We start from the raw sequence: 23,829 nt of genomic DNA on the forward strand, positions 1-23,829 counted from the left end.
CAGTGCACGGTCCAATGGGAAAGCTAAGAGCCCGGGGTCCCCCAGTGTCATCCACGGTCACACTTCAAAGTGACCTAAAGACCTGTCCTGATTGCTGCCTCTGGATGGTCCTACAGCTGTCATCACTGCCGTTGGAAGGAACAGTCTCCCAACACTGGGCCCCTAGGGGACACTCAGAGCATATCCCATCCAGAGCACCCCCAATAGCACACACATGGTACAATCTTGCAACCTTCTGACTTACATATAAGTAAGGAGAATTTGTGGTTTCTCAAAAAGAAAAATGAGAAGATTTAATCATATAAATTGAGTAAGATGTACATCATGTTTTTTCCTCTTTAGCTCTTAATTTCTTCCCTGCACCAGTCCTGTCATTTAATGAAAATATTCATTTAACCGTTCTGATGTTAATGCATTTCTGATAAAAATCACCAGTTTTCCCTTGAAATATGCTAAAATCTTTTACTTTCCTATTACAAAATTTATGTTCTTAGTCATAAAGACCTTTTTACAAACAACCTAAGTGTCCATCAACTGAGGAATGGATAAAAAGTTGTGGTATTTTTATACAATGGAGTACTACTCGGCTATAAAGAATGATCACATTGAGACATTTATAAATAAATGGACGCAGCTTGAGACCATACTCATAAGTGAAATAAATCAAACTCACATATATAAACACTGAATAGTTTCCCTAATGTAAGCAATGGTAAGAATACATAAAAGTATGTGGTAATCATGATTCTTCAATATATTGCTTTGTAGCCTTATAATATTTTCATTCATTAATTGGAATGGTTTTACTCTGGGTTGTTTGATTTTATTGTCTGTGATGGTATGAACAGCTATTTTGAAGAAAACAAGACATTATAATAGCTAGTGATGATTTAATATCATCTTGTTTTGAGGTCCCACCAAGCTTTGGTTCTTCTGTCTCCATCAGTTTTATCATGTTGGATTTTATTGTATGTGATAATATAAACAAAAATTTTTATAGAGAAGGAGATAATATAATAACCATTGTTTGTTTTCTGTTACTTGGTTCTGAACACCCTGTAATACTTTCATTCTCTTGAATGGATTTACACTGTCTTGTTATGTTTGATATAATAGTATATCACGGTATACTCAAATATTTCAAGGAAAGAGACACTATGGTAACTACTGTTGTGTCAGGCGGTCTTGTGGTGCAACACTATGTGGCTTAAATTGTTCAGTTCTGACCTGTGTTGTTATGTCCTCTTTTATCTTAATCTTTTTTAAAAATAAAAAAGACCTTTTTACATTTAAACAAAAAGAGTAGTGAAGTTTTCTCAACTAACATGTTTTGAGAAAATAGTTTTAGTTTTCAGTGTTAGATGGATTTTTATTAGCCAATATTAACAGGAATTATTTATTGGGTATATGTGAATTTTTTTTTATTTAAAGGAAAAAAATCCAAAACAGTATAAGGGTACAAGTAATACAGAATTTCAAAAAAAAAACAGTAAGAAATCACTAGTTAATAGATTACATATTGTCATCTTAGAAATAGTTGTTCAAGTTACAGGATTAAAGCATACAAAGTGGACATTCAAACAGTGAGACTGCAAACAGTTGTGTTCAGTGATCCAACAAAAACTTAGTAATATGGTCATCTATCTTAACACACCTAAACACACTTGCAGTTGTATCCTTTAGAGCACTTTTTTCCCTCTCTTTTTTACAACAACATTTACACCTTTTGGGTTTTATTACCCCCATAGTTCTTATTACTTTTTTTTTTTTTGGAAGAGAATAAAACGAAACATGACAAAACAAAGCAGTCAGTCAAAACAAAGGATGGACATAGTGCATAATGTAAAAACAGAATACAAGGTGATCAACAATGGTTACCATAACACCTCTTGCTACCTTAAAAAGAATTGCCTATATCACCAGGTATAATAAAATTGAACAAAACAGTACAGAATAAAACCTAAACATTGGAGACATTACAGGACTTCAAAAGAAGGTAATAGTCAAACCAGAATGGGCATCATAGTGAATCTTATTGCCTTTCAAAGTAGTTTCCTATACCCTCAAACTTGATACTATCAAACAGAACAGAATAGAGTAAAATCAGTCAAAACAAGATGGTGAGAGCAACACAGGGCTTCAAATAGAGTTAATAGCAAATCAAAAAGTTACTATCATATATCTTGCTTTTTTAAATTTTTTCTCTAATTAAAAAATAAATATTTTTTTTAAAAAGGGGGGAGATTGAGATAAAAGAGGACGTAACTACATAACAATACAGGTCAAAGCATAACAATTTCAGCAACCTAGTGCTTCACCACAAGATAACCTGACTTAATAGTAGTTACCATAGTGCTTCTTTCCTTGTAATATTTGAGTATAACTTCATATACTATGGCTTCAAACGTATCAAGGCAGTGTGAAACCATTCAAGAGGATGAAAGTATTACAGGGTATTTAGAACTGGCTAACAGAAAATGAACAATGATTTCTATATTATCTCTTTGTCTATAAAAATCTTTTTTATACTATCACATATAATAAAATCCAGTAAGATACAACTTGATAAAACCAATGGAGACAGAAGAACAACAGTTTGGTGGGACTTCAAAACAAGATGATACTAAATCAGCACTAGCTACTATGATGTCTTGTTTTCTTCAAAATAGCTGTTCATATCATCACAGGCAATAATATCAAACAGCCCAGAATAAAGCCATTCCAATTAATGAGTCAAAACTTTATAAGGCTTCAAAGCCACATAATGGGGAATCATGATTACCACCTACTTTTATATATTTGAATCATTTTTTACAATAGGGAAACTATTCAGTATTCATACATGTGATTTTGATTTATTTTGCTTATGAGTATGGTCTCAGGCTGCATCCATTTATTTATAAATATCTAAATGTGATCCTTCTTTATAGCTGAGTAATACTCCATTGTATAAAAATACCACAACTTTTTTATCCATTCCTCAGTTGATGGACACTTAGGTTGTTTCCAAGATCTGGCGATTACCAATTGTGCTCCTATAAACATGGGTACATAAAGGTATGATGCTTTCAGTTCTTCTGGGAATATGCCTAGTGAATGTTTTTAAGTATCTACTACTATACTTTGAAATAAAAAATAGAAGTACATTCATAATAAAACTTTAAAAGTTTTTTCACTTTTGTTCATTTTTTACTAGAATTGCCAGAAGGAATGGTAAATACGTTTAACATGTCTGCGTTTCTCTTGAGAGATAACAGGGAGATCACGCATTTGATCACCTCCATTCTCCTTGTTAGAACCTTTCAGAAATTCCAGAGACTACATGCTCCCGACAATGACCGTTTCTCCACAAACGCGCCCTGCTTCCCTCATCAACTCTTTTCTCCTGTGGCTCCCGCAGCCCCCGGTCCCACCTCGCTCTGTACAAGCCCTCCTCAGGCTGGCATCGCTGGCCACTGCCCGAATCCTCGCTGTGGTGTTCTGCCACACACAGCTGATCATTTACAAAATCCTCAACTGGGCATCTAAGTGCTTTTTCTTCTTCCTTTTGTTCTAACAGAATTTGAGGCAGGTGTTCGGCTTGAAGAGTACTCAAGTACCAGAAATTTTCTGTCTTACATTTCCAATAGTAGCAATGACATCAGAATAAGGGAGACCAGAGAGATAAAAACTAAATGTAGTCCATGAACTTAGACTTATCTTGGGATAGGGAAAAAACTAAAGCACATAATGGTATTCTGTTGATATATTTCTGATACTTTTGCCATTAATTATATTACATCTATCTAGCATAATAATTTGTGATACTGTTGAATAATGTCTCTGGTCTCCAACTTACAAATGTTTCAAAAATTACATGTAAAGAATCAGAAGGGGAGATAAAATAAAATGAGGCAATATATAAAAAATTGTGACTCTGGGAGTTTTAGCAAAAATAATCTTCTTGCAAGATTATGTAAAACTTTGAAATTTTACCCAAAAAAAAGTTTTAGTCAAGGCTGACCCCAGAGTTTTCAGCCTGAATGGCAAAAGACAAGTCCCAACAAGAATGATATAGGAAAATAAGATCTGGGAGAGAAATATAGAATTAAATTTCGAAAGTGGAAATTTTGAGGTATAATGTCTTCTGTGGAATTTTATTACCAAGATGCAGCTAAAACGTTAGCAACCCAGAAACGCAATGACAGAGTCAGAACGTTGTCGTGATTTTGAAGCAGCTAACAACTACATCCAAAAATATTTTTAAGTGTTAAGAATGATTATGTACAATTTATTTTAAAAGCACACAAATCCCATTAAATAAGGAAACTAATGGACGGGTCTTCCACAATAAAGGCAACTTCAAAAAATATTTTGAACTCTGATCTAAATCAGGCTGATGGCTGTCATTTCACTGTATTATGTTGACTTAAAATCTTAATGGCTAGAGTGACATTAGTTGTTATTTTAATTATGTGCATGGAGAAAAAGCACATATTACACTTCAGGATTACTTTGTTTTTTTACTCCTTAAAGCACCAGAGAATAGGTAGCCTTTAAATTGTACTTAAGAAGTCGCTAAAGATTGCAGCAGCTCTGAATTTTAATAGGCAAGCTTAACTGACTCCTGTTCCTAAATGACTGATGTGTGGTCTCTCTAGTCATGCTGAAGGCCACCTGTTCTGTGATCATTTTAATCATCGGACTGCCACATGGCAGCAGTTATCGGTCCTACCCGTCTGTAACATGACGGACATTTTCAGGGCCATTTGTTTTTCTATTTATATTATACTAATGAATTAAATTCGAGGAGATATTGATGGTCCAAAGAGGACTAATAAAGGGTATGGATACACTCTCCTGTCTCCAAATTAGCTTTATTCTAATGCTGAAAAACCACGGAACCCCCAAACCAAATCAAGGCAAACATATTTGTTACCTTGAATTGCACAGATAAATGTAAGAGTGGACTACAATTGTGCTTCTTTTCTTCCTCTAAAATCTATGTTCTATGAAACTTCAATGTTATATAAACACCTATTTTAAAAGTGGTTGTTATGAGGGTGTTCCATAGTGGAAGAAATATTTTCGAAAACTTCAGTCTGTGATGCGAATCCATTTCTAAGATCACACTACACAGCTGTGCAGTAAGTGTATGTGCTCTTGGCTATAGCAATGATAAATTTTTGAAGAAGACTTCCTGCACAAGAGTATCAGTCAAGAAGTACAAAAACAATCCACGAATTCCACTCCATTAGTTTTGTGCTTGCTGATTTTGCACACTGTGGTTTCATGCTTGTCTGAGGACTTTTGTAACCACGTTTATGGAAAAGAATTGGTTTTATTGTACACCTAAATATCAGGGAATATAAAACAGGTACTCCTGGGAATGTGGGATGCTACTATTATCTTTTGAGCACAAAATGATGTTTGCACAATTTTAAAGTCAAATTATGCACAGAAAACTATCCGATTATACTCTTTCCTTTGTATCTGACTATACTTCTCCTTTGTAGCAGCACTTTTAGCATTAGTTTTGACCCCAAAGCATAAATCATTTTATTTTGTCTTCATTCTTCTGCTAAATATAGAGATTTAACTAACATGTGAGAAACATAATCAACATTGTGTTAGAGTATATTACACTGATTTTTCTAGCTTTTATGGAGTTACTCGGGCTACAACTAAATTAATTCTTTTAATCATCTTATACAGTATTTACTAAAGTAAAACAGTTTCATATTTTCTATATTGTGAATATAAAACTATAATAATTATGTGTTGCATTCACTACACAAAAGTGTATGTGTTTTAATTAAAAAGGAAAAGTTCTATTATTTGTTTTAATGGTACCTGCATTTTTAATGCTACTGAATGGTAAAATTTTATTCCACCTCCTTACGCTAGACTCTGTATGGCATTTATGATAATGATATGACTAACAATCATCCAGACAATTGTGACAAGATTACATGACTGAAATTGAGTTCTGATACAAAAAAAGCAAACTATAGATTTTAACGATGTGTAAAAACAGAAACCACCATTTAGATGAACTAAAATTGAAAAGTTTTCCAAGGGTGAGGATGTCAGTGGTGGAGCATTTACCTAATATACATTAGCCCTGGGTCAAGTCACAATATCACAAAATGAATAACTCTGTATAAATGAGTACACCTGAGAGACTAAGAACAGGAGACCAGTTCAGTGAGCCTCATGGGAGGAACTGGTGAGAAGATCAGGAGCGAGGGGACAGACCTAGCAGTAGGTGGGGAACAGTGTGTCCTCCAGCTCACAGTCTAATGCAATAGTCATTCACGGGCATTTGGCTATATGCTATGTTTACAAAACACACTTTTTACAAATTTACTTACTTTTTACAAATGTATCTATTACTTTCTTTAATTAAATTTAAAATAGACTTTCTTAACTTTTAAAGCAAAATTTCAGCTTCATAAGAAGCCAGAGGAAGCCATTGAGAGGTTGTGTCTATTTGGAAGTAAGTAATCAACTAAGTTTACTTTACTAAGCAAACAGACCCACACCTAATGAGTGACACATACACAAGCAGACCCTCAGATGTGCAGTGGCTCCTACACAGGGCCATGACTGCCAACTCCAAGCTGGCTCTACTGTCTAATTCCCCATGGCACAGGGTGCAGAAGTGAAGACTAACAAACAAAGCTGACCCTGGGTGAGGACAATGCACAGTCAACCCCTACAGCTGCGGACATTAGGTCCAAAAAGTCCACTATTACCCCTACCCTGTGCCTACCTCCAGCAAAGGCCAGAGAGTTGACTGCACTTCACACCTACTAACGGGGGCAAGAGCATGTCTTAGTTTAGAGGGTAACAAACTTAGGGGGAATGTGCAGGGAGGGGACCTAAAAAACTCATAGTTCCTAAATCTGTGCATAGAAAAATCAAGACTGGCTGGATACCCAGACTGATAATCTTGTAAGTAGCACACTCATTCAATAATGCCTGAAGTTTCTCTTTGACTGAATGTTTGTTTTACTTTTCTATTTTTTATTTATCTTTTGTTCATTGGGTTTCGGGGGGCTTTTTTGCTCTTTACCCCCGCCTTTTCATTTCCTCTTTTTTCCTGTTTTCTCTTTCTTATCTTTCATTTCCTGCTTTCTCTGTTTATCTTTTCTGTTGTTTTCCTTGGTCATTTTTCCTGCATCTGTTCTCTATCACTATTCATTTCCTTTAACACCTGAAAGCCCTCATCGCACCTTCTCACAGTCCATGAATTTTTCAAATTTTGTTTTTTTCATTTCCAGTTCCCTACCTACCACCTTTACTAGTATAAATAGGATGTTTAAGAATTCTAGACAGCTAATTTAATGCCATATCTACTGAACTCTGGACTACTGTTAGTAGAGATATAGTTGTTCCATTTAGTAGACATTTACTGTAGATCAGTAGTAAGTGTTAGGTTTATCAGAGTGTTCATACTATTGCTAAATATCTCATTCCCATGCTTGATAATGGCATTTTATTGGCCCTTAGTATTTACATTCAGTTTGTATTTGATGCTGTAAAATGCTGGTATTATTACTATAGACACGTGACATGGCTAGTACTTATAATTTGTTGTCTTGAGATGTAATATCTGGATTACCTTGAGGTCATTAACAACATTGTAATACATTCCTAGAAAACTGTTACTGGATCAGAGATGCTGTAACTGTGCATCTCATGTACAAAGTAGTTGCACACAGAGGCAAAGTCAAGTAGTTTGCCAAGTCCAGAGGATACCACTAGAAATTAACCAAAAACTTCCATACTGGAAACAAAGCTTTCCACAACAATCAGCCCACTATGCTCAACACCAAATCAAAACAAACAAAAAATAGAAACATGAGAAGACAAGCCAACAAAATGCCAAAAGTCCCAATTCTACAAAACTGATCCATGAAATATCAAAGGAGAAGAAAACACTCAATTATAGCACCAGAATTATGTCATAGGACACAATAAAATAGATCATTAAGGCATTTGACAAGCTCACAAAATGTATAAATAATAAGATATTGCCAGATAAACAGGTCTACCGAAGACACCAATAAAAAGCTAGAAGAGCTAAACAAAAACATGACCAGCATAAAAATAGAAGAATCCATAAAAAGGCAATAAACAGAAAATCAGGACATTAAAAATATCATTGAAAATATGTGTAGCAGAAGTGAATAATGTGAGGTTAGAGAACCAGAACAGAAAAACATGGCTAATGTCGGTGGGCCAAATAATGAGAGATACATTAAAAATGAAACATGAAACATTAGTCCAACATCTAGATGATGCAAAGAAAACTGAGATTAACTGGAATAAATAAAATTTCAGAAGACAGCACAGATGGCATGTAAAAGTCACTATTTACTGAAAAATAGTAAAAAAATCTTTCCAAAGAGAGGAAATAGAATGTAACATACTGATAAGTGATGCATGGAGAACCCAAAATACCACATCCAGAAAAGAACCTCTTCACAAGGCACGATAGTCAAAATCTTCAAAATCCAATACTAGAATAGAAACTTAAAAGAGGTTAGAGCTCACTTATAGAGTAAACCCAATAGAATTATAGCAGACTCAACACAAGCTTTAAAGTCCAGGAGAGCCTAGAGTGAAGTGATACAAACTCTTAAAGAAAACAATGTTCAACTCAGGCTAATATGTCCCACAAAGTGATCTTTCAGAATTGATTGAGAAATTAGACATTTGATGATCAAGAGCACATCAAGAAATTCATTAACACCAAGCCAGCACTTCAAAATTTTTCCAAGGATACTATATATTCTAGCTTGTAGATCTCCTGCAAAGCCTCATGCCATGGTGGGGAGCAGTCAGAGGAGGCTAGATCTAGAGTGTGCAGTGCTAGATCAAGGTTCTGTGATTACTAAATCACTCCACTTACTGCTTTAACATATACCCTAAGCTCAGTAGCCTAGATAGAATATAAAAGGAGCAGAAAGAAACTGCTAAATTTGCTTGGACTTCCTGCCACTCCTGCTTTGCCATAGATGGTTTCTACCTCAGCAGTGTCCCCCTGCCTAAAGGCCAGCCAACTAAGGACAGAAACCTCCACAAACTGTGAGCCAAATAAATCTTCCCTCCTTTAACTTTGAGTGTCAGATATTTTGTCTCTGCAATAAAGTAAGGAATTAAGACACCTTAGAAAGAGATGGTGAAGCTAACAATGACAAAAATACCTCAGGCAGGGAGATCAGTTAAAGAGAAGGGACCGAGGGGTTCAGCACCTCAAAAATAGACAATGACAGGAAAAGGTCAGTAATAATGCTCCATGTGAGTGGTCTCAATTGCACAATGAAAATGCACAGACTGAAACAATGAACCAAGAAACAAAATCAAATTTTTTTGTATGCCAAAAATAGTTAACAGGTTCACACCAACTCAAGCCATGCATGGTGTATGCATAATGGTCCCCATTGGATGGCATAAACCACCTAATTAAGGTTAAACTAGCTTAACATTAGACAATGGAATTCAAATCAGAGCCACCAAGCAATGAGACATCCAAATGATGGCCCTGTTTCATAAAGGTGTTCACCCAAAAAGGAAGTCATAAGCCAAAAAATCAAAAGATAGAAAACAATATTCTATACAAAGAGAACCACAAAAAATAAGATATATCTATCCTATACTCAGAAAAAATTGGACTTCAAGCCAAAACTGATCAAAAGAGGCAAAGAAGTTCACTATATACTGGTTTAGGGAGTAATCTACCAGGAATAGTAACAAAGATTAACATATATGAAGAAAACAACAGTGTACCAAACTTTATAAATAAAATACTACTGGATATAAAAACGTAGATAAGCAAAAACAATTTTAATGAGAAATCTCAGTACCCCACTACCAAAAATGGATTAACTATACAAAAAGTCAACAAGTTACATCAGCCTTTTAAAAAACCTTCAAACAAATATACTTAATGGAAATCAAGATTGTTGTACCCAACAAAAGAACATACAATAGCCAGGAGTGGTGGCCCATACCTGTGATCCCAGTACTTGAGAAGCTGAGGCAGGAGAATAGCTGTGAATTTGATGCCAATATGAGCTACGTAAGTGGGTTCAAGGCCAGCCTAAACTACACAGCAAGACTCTACCTCAAAAATACGCACACACACACACACACACACACACACACACGTTCTTTTCTGCAGTACATGGTACTTTCTCCAAAATATGTCACATATTAGCCAATAAAACAAACTTAAAGAAATTTAAAAGAATTGAAATTATGCTTTATATATTATCAGATCATAACAAAATGCATAAAAACTGAAGAAATTAATAATGGGTTGTAGAAGAAATGACAGTTTCTAGAACTAAATAATAATACCAGTGCAACAAAGCAGAACTTATGAGATGCAGTGAAATTATTATTAAATGGAAGTTTATAGCTGGGAATCTCCACAAAACCAGAGTGAGCCCAAATAAATAATCCAGTGATGTTCCTCAGTGTCCTAGAAAAACAAAAACGAATCAAACCCAAAGCTAGTACGGGGAATGAAATCTTATGGATCAGAGAAGAAATTAATGAAATTGAAACCAAATGTCAGAGGTTTAATGAATCAAACAGTTGGTTCTTGGCATGAATGTTATGGCTTGTGTCTAGATGTTCCCCACATCCTCATCAGTCACAGGTGGGGATTTTCAGAAGTGGCTGGATCTAGAGTGTATGATGCTGGATTGACTAATTGAGTGATGCAGGAATTAATGGGGGCCCCACCCTGGGCATTCGTACTGTTCACCCGAAGTGGGGACAGCAAGGGACAGGAAGGCGGCTTCTGTCACAGCTTTGCTTCCTTTTGCTCATCATTAACTGTTTGTCCTCTACAGTGTCCTTCTGTTCAGTCACCTAGTCCTAGAGCCAGCCAGCTATGGTCTGAAACCTCTACAAACTGTCAGCTAAATAAACCTTTCATCTTTTAACTTTCTGTGTGAGATATTTTGTCTCAGTAATAAGGAAAGTAAGAAAAAGAGTAAACAAAATAGGCAAAACCTGAGCCACCCTTCATAAAAAAGGAGATAAAATACACAAATCAATGCAATTAGAGATGAAAAAAGTAAGATTACAACTGTCATTATCTAAGTAATAAATGATTATTAACAATTATTTTTCAAACCTGTACATTGATAAATTGGAATAGACAAATTCCTGGATACATATGATTTAACAAAAGCGAACCAAGATTTTAAAATCCTGAATCATCCAAAAACAAGCAATAAAACTGAAGAAAGTTTTAGAAATAAATAAGAATAATTAGTTAAGAAAAATCTTATCTAATTAGAAAAATCCTGCCAATAAGAAAACCCCAGCTTTGAAGGAGTTCACTCCTGAATTTTTGAAAATGTCAGGGAAGTTCTGACACCAATACTTTGCAAACTTTTTAATGAAATTTAAGGGAAGGCATACTCCCAAAGTCATCCCTGGTTCCAAAAACAGACTAGGATCCTGCCAAAAGAGAGAAGTACAGACCAATTTCTTAATGAGCATAGGCACACAATCCTCAACAAGGTTTTTACAAAGAGACTACCACAAACCATTAGAAAGATCAGTCATTAGATAGATCACACATCATAACCAAGTAGGTTTCATCCCAGGGATGCAATGATGATTCAACATATGCAAATCACAGAACATACACATCACAGAAATAGAGACAACAATCACATGATCATCTCAACAAACACAGAAAAAGCCTTCGCTGAAATTCAATATTATTTCATGATAAAAACACTGAAGAAAATAGGCACACTGACAGAGAACAATTAGGATTAGGACATGGAGTTTATAATATTATTTTTATAATGGTCACCGGGAGTTAACATAGAAAAATGCAGGAAATCTATCCGCAACACCTAGATTATTTAGTCAAGAGCCTAAACTCCACAGCAATGTCCCACCTGAGTACAGATAAAAATCCAGAGCTCAGGACAATGCCTCCCACGAGTCCAACTGAAGGTCCAGAGTCCACAAGAAGGACTCACACCAGTCTCTTTTACAAATCTGTGCCGGGAAGACCCAAGGGTCGGTGGTGGAAGCCAGAAAGTCCATGCCAGCAGGATGCAGGAGCTGTGCTGGTGGGATGAGGGTTCTACTCTGAAGCCGAGACGTCACACTCACAACAAAGACCAGGGCTGTCCTGAAAGGCACCACAGCCATCCTCAGCGACACAGAGGCCCCGAGCTCCTCTGATGACAAGCACAGTCGGGTACGTACCAGGAAGCAGCGTGAGGAGTTCATCCTGGAGACCGAGCAGCACGTCTTCCCTCCGGAGCCAGGAAGCAATGCTCGATGTGAGGACCAGAGCTCCTCCAGGAGAACCAACATCTCAGACAGCAACTCGTAGGAGAACCCACAATGTCTCCTTAAAGCCTCAACCCTCAACACCCCCCTTCTTTTCCACCTATTTATCCTGGCAACTTTCCTCAGGTGGAGCATCTTCGCTCAATGCCATGCTGATGTAATCCAGCTGGAGTTAAATTGACCACCAGTTCGTAATCCATAACACACACAACGACCTTACCTGCACCTGATGGAAGTCATTTATGACAAATACACTAAATGGATAAAGACTGAAAGCTTTCCCTCTGATATCAGGAATTAGACAATCATGTCCACTGTTTCCATTCCTTTCAACGTAATACATGAAACATTAGCAAATGCAATTAAGCAAAAAGAAAAGGGAAATTTAGAGAAAAGGAAGAAGAACTAAAATTACTATTTGCAGATAACATAATCCTCTATATTGAGGTCTCACAAACTTCCACTAAAAGAATCTGAGAATAATCAAATTCAGTAATATAGCAGGATACAAAATCAACACAAGAAATTAGTAGCATTTCTGTACATTACTAGTGAACACACTGAAGAAGAAATTAGGAAGACAATACCATTCATAAAAACATAAAGAAAAATAAGCACCTGAGTATTAACCTAAGGTTAAGACATCTATAAAAGACCACTCTGAAAACTATAGTACTCTGAAATAAGGGATTAAAAGTACAAGCTTTGATTAAGCAGAATCAGCATAGTAAAAATCAACCATACTTCCACAACTGGCACACAGATTCTGTGCCACCTCAACCACATTCTTTACAGAACTGGAGAAAACAATCCTAAAATTCTTATAGGATCAGAAAACACCCAGAACGGGGAAAGCATTCTGGAAAAAAGGAACAAAGTGGGGGGCATCACAATGCTGCCCAGAAGTTATATTACAAAAGTGGAAAAAAACAGTATGGTATTGCCACAAAATAGATCTGGACGAATGGAACAGAATACAGGGTGTAAAACCAGCCCTATCACATCCAACTGATCTTTGACAAAAGTTCCAAAACTGTCCACTGGAGGAACGGCAGATGCTTTGATAAATGGTGCTGGGAATACTGGCTGTCTGCCTGCGGAAGATGGAATCTCCACCCTACTGCTTACCATCCAGGGGATCAAAATTAAGTGGATCAAAGATCTCAATGTTAAAGCAGAAATACTGTTTGTGCTAGACAATAAAATAGGCAAAACTTTTGAAATCTCAGCATAGGAAAGGACTTTCTGAGCAGCACCTCAGTGGCACAATAAATAGCACCACAAACCAACAAACATTAGACAAAACTGAAAGCCATCTGCACAGCAAAGGAAACAACCAACACAGTAAACAGACAACCAATAGCATGTAAAAATTGCTATTATTCCTTGGATAGAGGACTAACATCTAAAATATATTAAGAATTATTTAAAAATTAGACCCTCAAAATAAAAGACTCAATGAAAAAATGGGGAAAGTTAAATGAATAGACATTTTGTAAAAGAAATACAAGTTATCAATAAATATATTAATAAATGCAAATTAAAGCAACACTGAGATTCCATCTTACTCAAGAAGAAATGGCTACCATCAGTAAATCAAATTACAAATCTAGAGATGTTGAAAGGGAAAAGAAATCCTTTATATTGTTGGTAGGGCTACAAACTAGTACAACCACTTTAGAAAGAGATTCCTCCAAGAAATGAATCTAGAAATTCATTTGACCCAGCTAGTCCTCTTGTGTGTATCTTCCCATTGGGTTAAAGACATCATATTGTAGTGATATGGGCATATCCATGTTTGCAGCAGCCCACTTCCTGATAGCTGAATCTTAGAAGCTGCTGAAAAGTCCATCAACAGACCAGTGGATATATAAAATGTGTTATTACACACAGTGGAGTGCTACTCTGCCATAAAGTAAGATAAACTTGAGTCATTTGTGGGCAAAGTATAAATAAACAGCAAAATAAAAGACAATAAGAGAGAGATGCAGATCTCTCTCGAAGGGCAAAAAGAATAAAGAAACTGAGAGGATGACGAGAAGGGAAGAAGATGAGAAAAAGGAATTAAAATGTTTTATGTATGTGTACCAGCTTTACACAAGTACACATTATGTATTGCAAACACGTATAAAAATGAAGGGATCAAGAGATGGATGGGGGAGGTGAAAGTGGACAAAAATGAATTAAATTTTTTTTTATTTAAGAGGAAAAAGAGAAAAACACAAAACAAAACAAAGCAGTGTAAGTTTACACATAATACAGAACTACAAAAAAAAACATAACAGTAAGAAATCACCTGTTAATACATTACATATTATCATCTTGGAAATAGTTAATGAATTAAAATATTACATGCGTGTGCCAACTCTCCACAAGCAATGTAAACATTTCTTAAGGCAAACAGGTACTGGTAAAACTTTTTAAAAAAGAACAAAGTGGCTAATGTGTTGGGGACGTTAGCTTGTGGTAACACTAAGTTTTGAATGCCAAAGCCTGAAGTCTGAAAGAAGTTTGTAACTAAAAAAAAAATAAAAATAAAAAAATAGTTGTGATCAGTTGATTATAGAAACGGTGATTAGTAGGATTTAAACTTAACACAGCCCGGAGTGGCTGCTTAGTACACACATAACACTGAGACTGTGTTTCTCCAGAGGGCGCTGACTGACACTAAGTACGGTGGATGTCTCAGTCTACAGGAAGCCGAGAAGGTGCCCGCTGACGAGTGTGACCATCAGACATTCCTTCAAGAGCCTCCTTAGAAGGCAAATTTGAGAGAGGAAGGATTGTATTCCTTTCTTCTATCTTCAAAGCTCTGGTCTCGGACCTGGAGAGTTGAGACTGGGATCTCCACCACTGGCTCTGCATATTTGTGAGTATATGTGCTTGTGTGTGTGTGTGTGTGTGTGTGTGTGTGTGAGCATGTGTGTGTTTATAGTCATCACAGGTAGCTTTTCAGTGTTTAATATTTCAGTGTGTAGTGGTGATATATATGGAATACACTCATCGCTGGGTGTTGGTACACATACTATGTTGTATCTTCATACTTTTTATTTCCTCCTCCCCTGTTCCTCTTTTTCTTCACTCCAAGATCCTCTTTCTATTTACAAGAGCTCTACTTCCCCATTCCCTACAATCTGCCTTATTTAGGCTTCTTACAGAAAAGAAAACATGCAATGTTTATTTATTTTTTATTTATTTTTTTTATTTAAGGAGAAAAGAAAAAAAACAGTGCAAGGGTACAAGTTATACAGAGTTACAGAAGAAAAAAATGAACAGTGGGAAATAACTAGTTAATGGATTACATATTGCCATCTTAGAAATAATTGTTCAAGTCACAAGCTTGTAAAGTGGACATTCCAACAATGATACTGCAAACAGTTCTGTTCAATGATCCAATAAAACTCTGTGATATCATTTTCTATCTTATACACTTAAATATACAAAAAACGTGCAATGTTTAACTTTTGGTCTGATTTAATTCATTAGCATCGTAGTCTCTAGGTACATCCATTTTCCTACAAATGACTCAAACGTAGCCTTCTTTATGGCCGAGTCACATGTATACATAATATATTTTCTTTATCCATCTGTTAGTAGACACAGAGGCTATTTCCAAGATTTAGACATTAGGAGTTGTACGGCTATGAACATGGGTGTGCATGCAGCCTGTCTTACGTCTGAGGCCTTTGACCCAGCTCTCCTGCTTCTCAAGCTGGGGACAGCAGACTGTGTGTGTCTCCTATCGGTTCTGTGGCTTCACACTGAAATATAAACACAAAGGGTTAATGTTTAGATTTTTTTTTACTTAACTCAAGTCTACATTATCAACAGTTAATTCACGTTAGGATTTTAGAGCATTAATTTTATAAGCCTTCTGATTTTTCTACCCAATACCTGAATTAATCAAGACGTTAGCCTTATTACTGATGAAGATCACTGAAAAAGGCATGCTTTAGTGAAACTTCAGGTTCCTAGTGACCTCTGAACGAGCATGTTTCCAAAAGGGGTCACAGCAAATCTGGAGTAGCAGAAAAGTCAGGAGTATGGTGCCACGTTTGTCTCATGGACAAAAACACATCACACGTCGTTCTCCTGGTTGGCATCTAGGTATCAGAGGGTAAGGGAGAGTGAGACTATGCCTCCTCCTCACACGCCAAGGAAATCTGGGCAAACAGGGCAGGAGTGAACCAAAGTGGAGACTTCTTAAAGTACAAAAATGGAAAAGGAGGTTCACCTACAACAATAGGGAGCTGTATGTCAGGAAAAAATATTGGTTTATAAGCTGAGTATCCCCTTGAAGCACACCACAAATACAGCCTCAAACGAACTAACATAAAGCCATAGACAGAAGTGGCAGAAGTATCCCCATCATAAGGGGCTCAGATAATGATCATTTCTCACCCCTCCCTTTAATACTGGAAGACAAGATGTGGTCCACCTGCCTAGTTTCCTTACATAATGGAAAGGAAGGCTCCTAGCTGGGTTCTGGAAAACTGATTTTATCACATCACAGTATTAACATATTATGAGATGTTAGTATTATGAGATCTTTTCTGGAGAAACATATTTCATCATTTGTTTAATTTTTAAAGTACTATTGGTCCCATTCTACAAACCCAGCTAAGCCTAATCCTCAAAGCTGCAGTTCCTTAAAAAGTTAATCAACAATGCCATATAAAATGCATGCCAGTAATCCCAGTGTGTGAGTCCAAGTTCAAAATTATTCTCTTTCAGTGACTCTAAGAAAATCTTGATGAGTTGCTAGACAATATTTTTAATCTCCTCCAGAATCATCTCTAACTTGTGTTCCCAGTATAAAAAGACCAATCGAGTTCTGAAACACTCAAGCCTTAAACATTGCCACTCTGGTGAACGTATTTTCATTCTCTGTATCAGTGATGAATGGGATGGTTATGGAAGGTCCTTCCATCATAGCTACTAAAAGTACAGAGCTGACAAGAAATATCTCACTAAACCCCCTTGTTTCCTCCTGTCTCTTCCTCAGTGCATTTTCTCAAAATAGTATTATACAGCTAACATTTCCTTTAAGAATTTACCACACTACTTTTTAAAGAACCTTGGTATTTTTGATGTATTACCTATTCCTCCTATATTATGTGCAAAGATCTATAAGCTATGGGTGTTAAAAAAATTGAACTACATAACCAGTGACTTCAAGATGTTTCTAACTCAGGAAATGGCAGTAAAATCTATACTATATTGTTAAGTCTACAGTATATATAAGGACATAACCCATGATCTTGAAATTTACTCATATATATGCAGAACTAGCCTTAAGTAACATACCACAAACTTCAAATATTTAACACTTCTGATGTTCAGGTACTTTAGCTACAATTTGCCAACTCCTGGATACTCAAATTATGAACCACATTTTGTCAAATGGCTTAAATCTTGTGGGTAACAGGCCAAAATTACAGCTGATTTTTTAACTACAATAGCCTCGTAAGGCACTTATAACTAAATCATTAAGTCACTGTGTTTAACTACAATTTCAGGAAATCTGTTTTTCTCTTAAATTAGAGTTTTCTCTTTTAGGACTGAAATGAATAAAAGATGAACTAATTTTTAAAATTAAAGGCTTTCTTGTGTTTTCACTATGAATGTATTTCTTCCTTGATTTCAAAATATGAAGCTGACTATTTGAAATAAGTACCTTTCACATATGCTGAATAGATAATTTCTGATAATTATAGCAAGAATAAAATATAATAATAACTTTCAGAACTTAAACGGGAGATTTTCCATAAAACAGTTGAATAGCATAACTTACTGTGTTTTATTCTTATAAAGAAAGCATTTTTCTTGTCTAAGAGCTGAGATCACTAATGTAAAAAGTCTTAATATTCAAACAAAAAGGGTTAATAGAGTCTCAGAGAAAGGGTGGCATTTTGTGGAGTGTGACATAATTCATAATCACAATAAAACAAAAGTAACTCTCCTCATAGAACTATTACATATAGAATTAAATGAGTTGTTTCTATTTTATCATGAGTTATCATGTTGCACTCCACAGAATGTCAGTCTTTCTTTGTTAATCTAATAAGCCTTCTTGTTTGAATAATAAAGTTTCCTATTTTTTTTTTTCAGTATAAAAGAAAAAACAAGGCAAAAAAAGGCACATTAACCTTGGTACACATTTCTCACCGGGAACTTGTTGAGGACATAAAGGGTTCCAGTAATTTAGAAATACCTTAGAGTAATTACAGCACTTGTGAGGAAAGAGACAGCCCTACTTACGGGTTATTAGGACAGGAGAGTTAGAAACATCAGCTTGGTAACAGGAATGAGGGGGAGCTGGGGTTTTGGAAAATACATGGGCCAAGTGGATACAGGGAAAATGACTTGTCAGATTTGACTTTTTGAAACCAGTGGGCTGAAATTTTCCAAGAGTTTTTAAAATTGTGTTTACCTACTATTGGAACACATTCTCTTAACAACTTTAAGAAAATGTGTTATGAGGAAGTTATGCAACAAAAAGTACATATTAGAGGATTGAATGTACACATTTTGAGACTGACTGAGCTAGCTAGTATTCTGATGACTGTACTGGATTTTAAAATGATTACACTTCCAAGAATGCTTAGTAATAGTTTTAGCACACTTGGATCTTAAAAGAAGTAGTCTGCAAACAGAATGCCATTCTTTTAATACAAGTTTCCATCTATGCACTAAGAAAAGGGGAAACTCTGGGGACAGATTAACAGTGGAAATGGGAATCACTTGTAATGGTTTTTCTTTCTAAAGTCATTTTCTTAAAATGATAAAAACCAGGTGTGATGGTACACACTTCTAATCCCAGGCTGGGGCAAAAGAATCACTGTGAACTCAAGTGTGAATTGAACGCCAGTCTGAACTGTGTAATAATACTCTGCCTCCAAAAACAAAAACCATAAAATAAAACTTTAAAAATTTTTAAAAATTCCCCAAGGAACTATAATATTAAAGTGATCGATTAATAACAAAAATTGCAGAGGATCAAGATAATTTAACATAAATTAAAGTGAAAAGTGACAAATACGACAATGCGTCTTTTCGGAGAATTTCACAGTGCTATTATAACTGAAGTTTATTAAGGTGTTTCAGTAGGCAGAATTCTGCCATGCCTCCAGGCAAGTGTGCAATTTTACCAATAAACTGCTTGTTTAATTTGTAAAAGATGTCAAGTAGCATTTCTCGTCAACAACGCCTGCCTCAGTGTTTCACAGGACTCAAAAGTCCTGAAGCTCTATTATTTATCTTGATGTAAGGAGTGCCACCATTTCTCAACAGTTTGCGTAATTTAAACTATATTACCTGAATATTTCCTCCAAAGTCGGTGCTTCCAGAAGTGTAACTATGCCAGGTATCTCCTCCCACTTTCCCCCTCAAGTGACCTAGACTTTTCAGCACATGTGACTCAGATCAGAACCGTACCCCTATAATTATCCAAAGCATAAACCATAAAGGGGTTTTATCTTATCCAGTTTGTATATAAATGTCCCAGAAAATGTCACTTACCAAGCCCAAAGTTGAAAGCTTATTTTTAATTTGCTGTTCAGCACAAACCATTATTCATCAAGAAAGTTCTTAGTCACTAGTGCTTTCCAGGGTTTTTTTTTTCTCCTATTAAATTATTAGGATTTTATCATATTTTTCCAGATGGATTCATTTGCATTTAAAAAATAAATCTCTCTCTATAATTTATTGCCTATATATTATAATCTAAGAGTGTTCATGCAGCTTGAATTCAAATTTGCATTTGTAGAGTCTTAATTTGTTTTAAGCATAACTGACAATAAATTTTATAATGTTCTTGAATATCACATATAAATATTAAAGCTATGTTACTTCAGAGTCCAGAATTTTCACACAAAGTAAAGGTCTCAAAACGCTGTAGCAGGAAAAATTTAATTGGAATTACCAGTATGTTACCCAGGTACTGGGGCACAAAATAGAAGGGGTACAGGTGATTATAAAGATTAGCATCAAATATTTCAAGATAAGTATTTATATTGCTACCACCCTCAGGAAGCTAGATGGGATTCCCTTGCTTCACTTTTTCATCTTTGTTATACAGCTTTGCACTTTCTAGACCAAAAGCTCAACGTCATGAGTACTCAGCACACCTCCACAGACTCCTGTGGCCTCATCTACAGCCACAACATATTTTAGTGAATTTATTCATTATTTATTGAACACTAACAATTTTATGTACAGAATTCCTATAGATAAGTAAGAACAGGATTTATTACATCAGAAACAAGATTAATTGCCTGAAGTACCAAGTTTTCTGGCAGAAGAACGCTACCACTCAAACCAGAAACTCCCAGCACTAAGGCAATACATATAAGGTACGTACATGGAACCTAACTCCCCCCAAAACCAGTTCAGAACTCTAATTTAAAAACATATTAACTGATGGCATAAGCATTAGCTCTCCAAATAAAGCACATTACCATATATGAAAATTAATTATGCAATTTAATATGAAGATCAATGAGAATTTAATATGAAACGTCAAAAGTAAGCAAAGATTAATAAAAAGTAAAGTTACTAAGTCTACTAAGTCTACTCATGACTTTCCACAAACAATTTAAGCATAAACATTGAAAATAAAACTATAAAATAGCTATCTAGTTATGCTGTTTACAAAATTAAGAAACGTACACCTGTTTCATTCAAAAAGTTAACAGATAAAGATCAAAATTAGAACCCTGCAGTTGCTGATTCGACTCCACTTTCTCCAAGTCCCTTGTTCTTCACATTCCCATGCTTATTTTTCATCATTCTCACCTGATCTACATTCAAGACTAAACACTGAAGACTAGAGGGAACTGTCCTTATGTTTAAGCATTTTAGTTTCCCTGAGGTATCACGCTAAACCCCAGTTCAATAAATTCACCAAATGTTTTACTTACTTTGAAGAAAAAAAACAATGTTAGACACTATTAAGTACTTAATATTTTGTGGGCTTATGTGAAGTGACTCTCCAGGAGGAATAAATGTCAACAGCAGAGTCTGCTCACAGCATCACCCAGATGCCGTTCAGCATATATAGTGTTTCTTGCTGGCCAATTTAATACAAAGACCCACAACATTCACCTTTGGATCACATTTTAATCCTATTTAATCATGGGTCACTTTACTCTGATTTGTTGAGAAAACACAATAGAACTGAAAAACGACACTCAGTGACAGCTACAGCTCTAGACAACATAATCCTGTGGAGGTGGAGTGCTGTAGTCCTTTATTGGTTTATTTCAAAATACAACTTACTAGTCTGGAGATAGAGATAACATAAACCAAGGTTATTTGTGTGTACAGAATGCAAGCCACATGTGAGAAACCAGCTTCTGGAGAAACACCAAAAGGGCAAATTTAGCAAAACATTATTTTCAAAAATTAATCCAATGACTTAGAGCATACTGTTTGAATATTAAATTGAATTTGTTAGATTCCAAAATTAGAATGAACATCATTTCTATAGGCTACTAAGAAAAATATGCTTACTGTGAAAATTTACTCCTGGGACTCAGTAAAATTTCTCTAATACACAAACTCACTTAGGAATAATGCAGAAAGAAATTCCTAAGGATATATTTATTAAGTCTCAGGAAATATTTTTGAGTCACAATCTATTTATACATTTAAAACTGCATATTAAAGAAAGGTATTATATCACAATATGTACTTATAGAGGCTTTAAAGAAAGCTTATGATTTATTTATGTTCTCCTTTCTAAAAGAGCAAATGCAACTGATTTCAAAGTATGATGCTGTATTTTTAATTGACTGAAATTATTTTATTCTTTATTCTTTTTAGAGATAACAAAACAAGGAAGAACTGTATGGGCAGATACAGTACTGGGGGGGGGGAGCAATTAGAGGAGGCAATTTGGGTGCTACTTTTCTGTTTGAATACTTGAACATTCCTGAACTTTCCAGAGACTCTCAGCTGAGATTTCAGCAGACTCCCAGAGCCACCCAGAAAGTGCAGTGATGTTTATTTGACCTATCGCTATCAATATGCACCATAAATGCTAGAAGTATAAATGCAAATACACACACATAACACAAACTTTCAGGCACACTATAGTAAAAGGCTGAAAAGCAAAATTTAAAAGAAATTCTAAAAACAGACACAAGTAAAGAAAAGATATATTTCCTTCAAAGGAGAAAAAATAAGACTTGTAGCTGACTTCTCAACAGCAGAATTCAGACAATAAAATGAAAAATTCATGTTGCTAAAAGAATGTAAAAATAGACCTTAATTACATACCAAAAAGAGCTTTAAAATGAAGATCAGAAACAAACATATATCTAGACAGAGAAATCCTGAAAGAATTTACTATTAATAAAATACAATAAAAGAAAAATTAGAGGTAGTTTTATAGGCAAAAGAAAAATAATATTAGCTGAAACAAGAAAATGTAATTGGAAATCAAGAACAAAAGAAAACATGATTAAAGTGTATGTGTAACTATAAATAATATTTGTAAAAATAATATTTTGTGTGGTTTAAACTTATAATCATAGTACATGACACCTATTTAAATTGAACAGGATACCAAATAATATTAAAATATTTTAAGTCCTTTGTACGGTCAAGGAAAAGGTGAAAGCACTTTTATATTAGACATTGATAAGTCAAGAAGGTATTTCATAGTGAGATAACCAAAATAATAGTTGTGACACATTACACATAATAATATCAAACTAATTGGAAAAAAGGAAAAAAACAGAAAATAAAATATTGCTTATAACAGACAACCCTGATGTAGAATAGAACTTTTTATTTTCAACTAAAATGTTGAAAATACCTACTTCAAAAACTTTCAATCTCATAGGTTCAATATCATAGAAGCAATGAGCAAATTCCTAGAAACATAGGAATTACAAAAGCTGGATGAAGAAGATGTAAAACTGCTGAATAACCCAATTCCAATTAATGAAATTAGAACCATACCAACAAAGAAAAGCCCAAGTCCTATGGATTCACTGCTGAATTCTATTTTGAATTTAGGGAAGACTTAATGTCAACATTCCTCAAACTCTTCAATGAAATTGAAAGGGAAATAACTCTCCCTAACTCATTCTTGAAATTAAGTATTACCCTAATACCAAACACAGAGAAAGATCCAATCAAAAAGAGAACTATAGGCCAACCTTCCTAATGAATATAGATGCAGAAATCCTCAATAAGACAATAGCAAACAGAATGTAGCAAATCATCAAGAAGTTTATACACCATGGCTGAGTGGAATCTATCCCAGGAATGCAAGAATGGTTTAACACATGCAAATCAACAAACATAATACACCATATCAATAGAGTCAAAGACAAGAATCACATGACCATCTCAATAGATGAAGAAAAAGCTTTGGATAAAGTCTAATACTCATTCTACATAAAAACTCTACAGATAATTGGAATAGATGGTGTTTTCCTCAATCTGATAAAAGCCATATATGATAAATCTACAGCCAACCAACACAGAGAAAGATTC

General features: G+C 35.2%; 1 long non-coding RNA gene across 3 annotated transcripts in view; it reads right to left on the reverse strand.

The window, feature by feature from the left end:
- Positions 1 to 15,783: 15,783 nt before the first annotated feature.
- The window catches only part of LOC101787129 (uncharacterized), a 100,719-nt gene continuing 92,673 nt past the window's right edge, over positions 15,784 to 23,829 (reverse strand). For all 3 annotated transcript variants that reach the window (XR_010048957.1, XR_002790241.2, XR_010048958.1), the window contains one exon: positions 15,784 to 16,082. This is a non-coding gene — a long non-coding RNA (uncharacterized LOC101787129). The remainder of the gene's footprint in view (positions 16,083 to 23,829) is intronic.

Source organism: Cavia porcellus, unplaced genomic scaffold (assembly GCF_034190915.1).
Source record: "Cavia porcellus strain 051 isolate PalLab524CR breed Dunkin Hartley unplaced genomic scaffold, mCavPor4.1 scaffold_7, whole genome shotgun sequence".
Classification (NCBI taxonomy): Eukaryota; Metazoa; Chordata; class Mammalia; order Rodentia; family Caviidae; genus Cavia; species Cavia porcellus.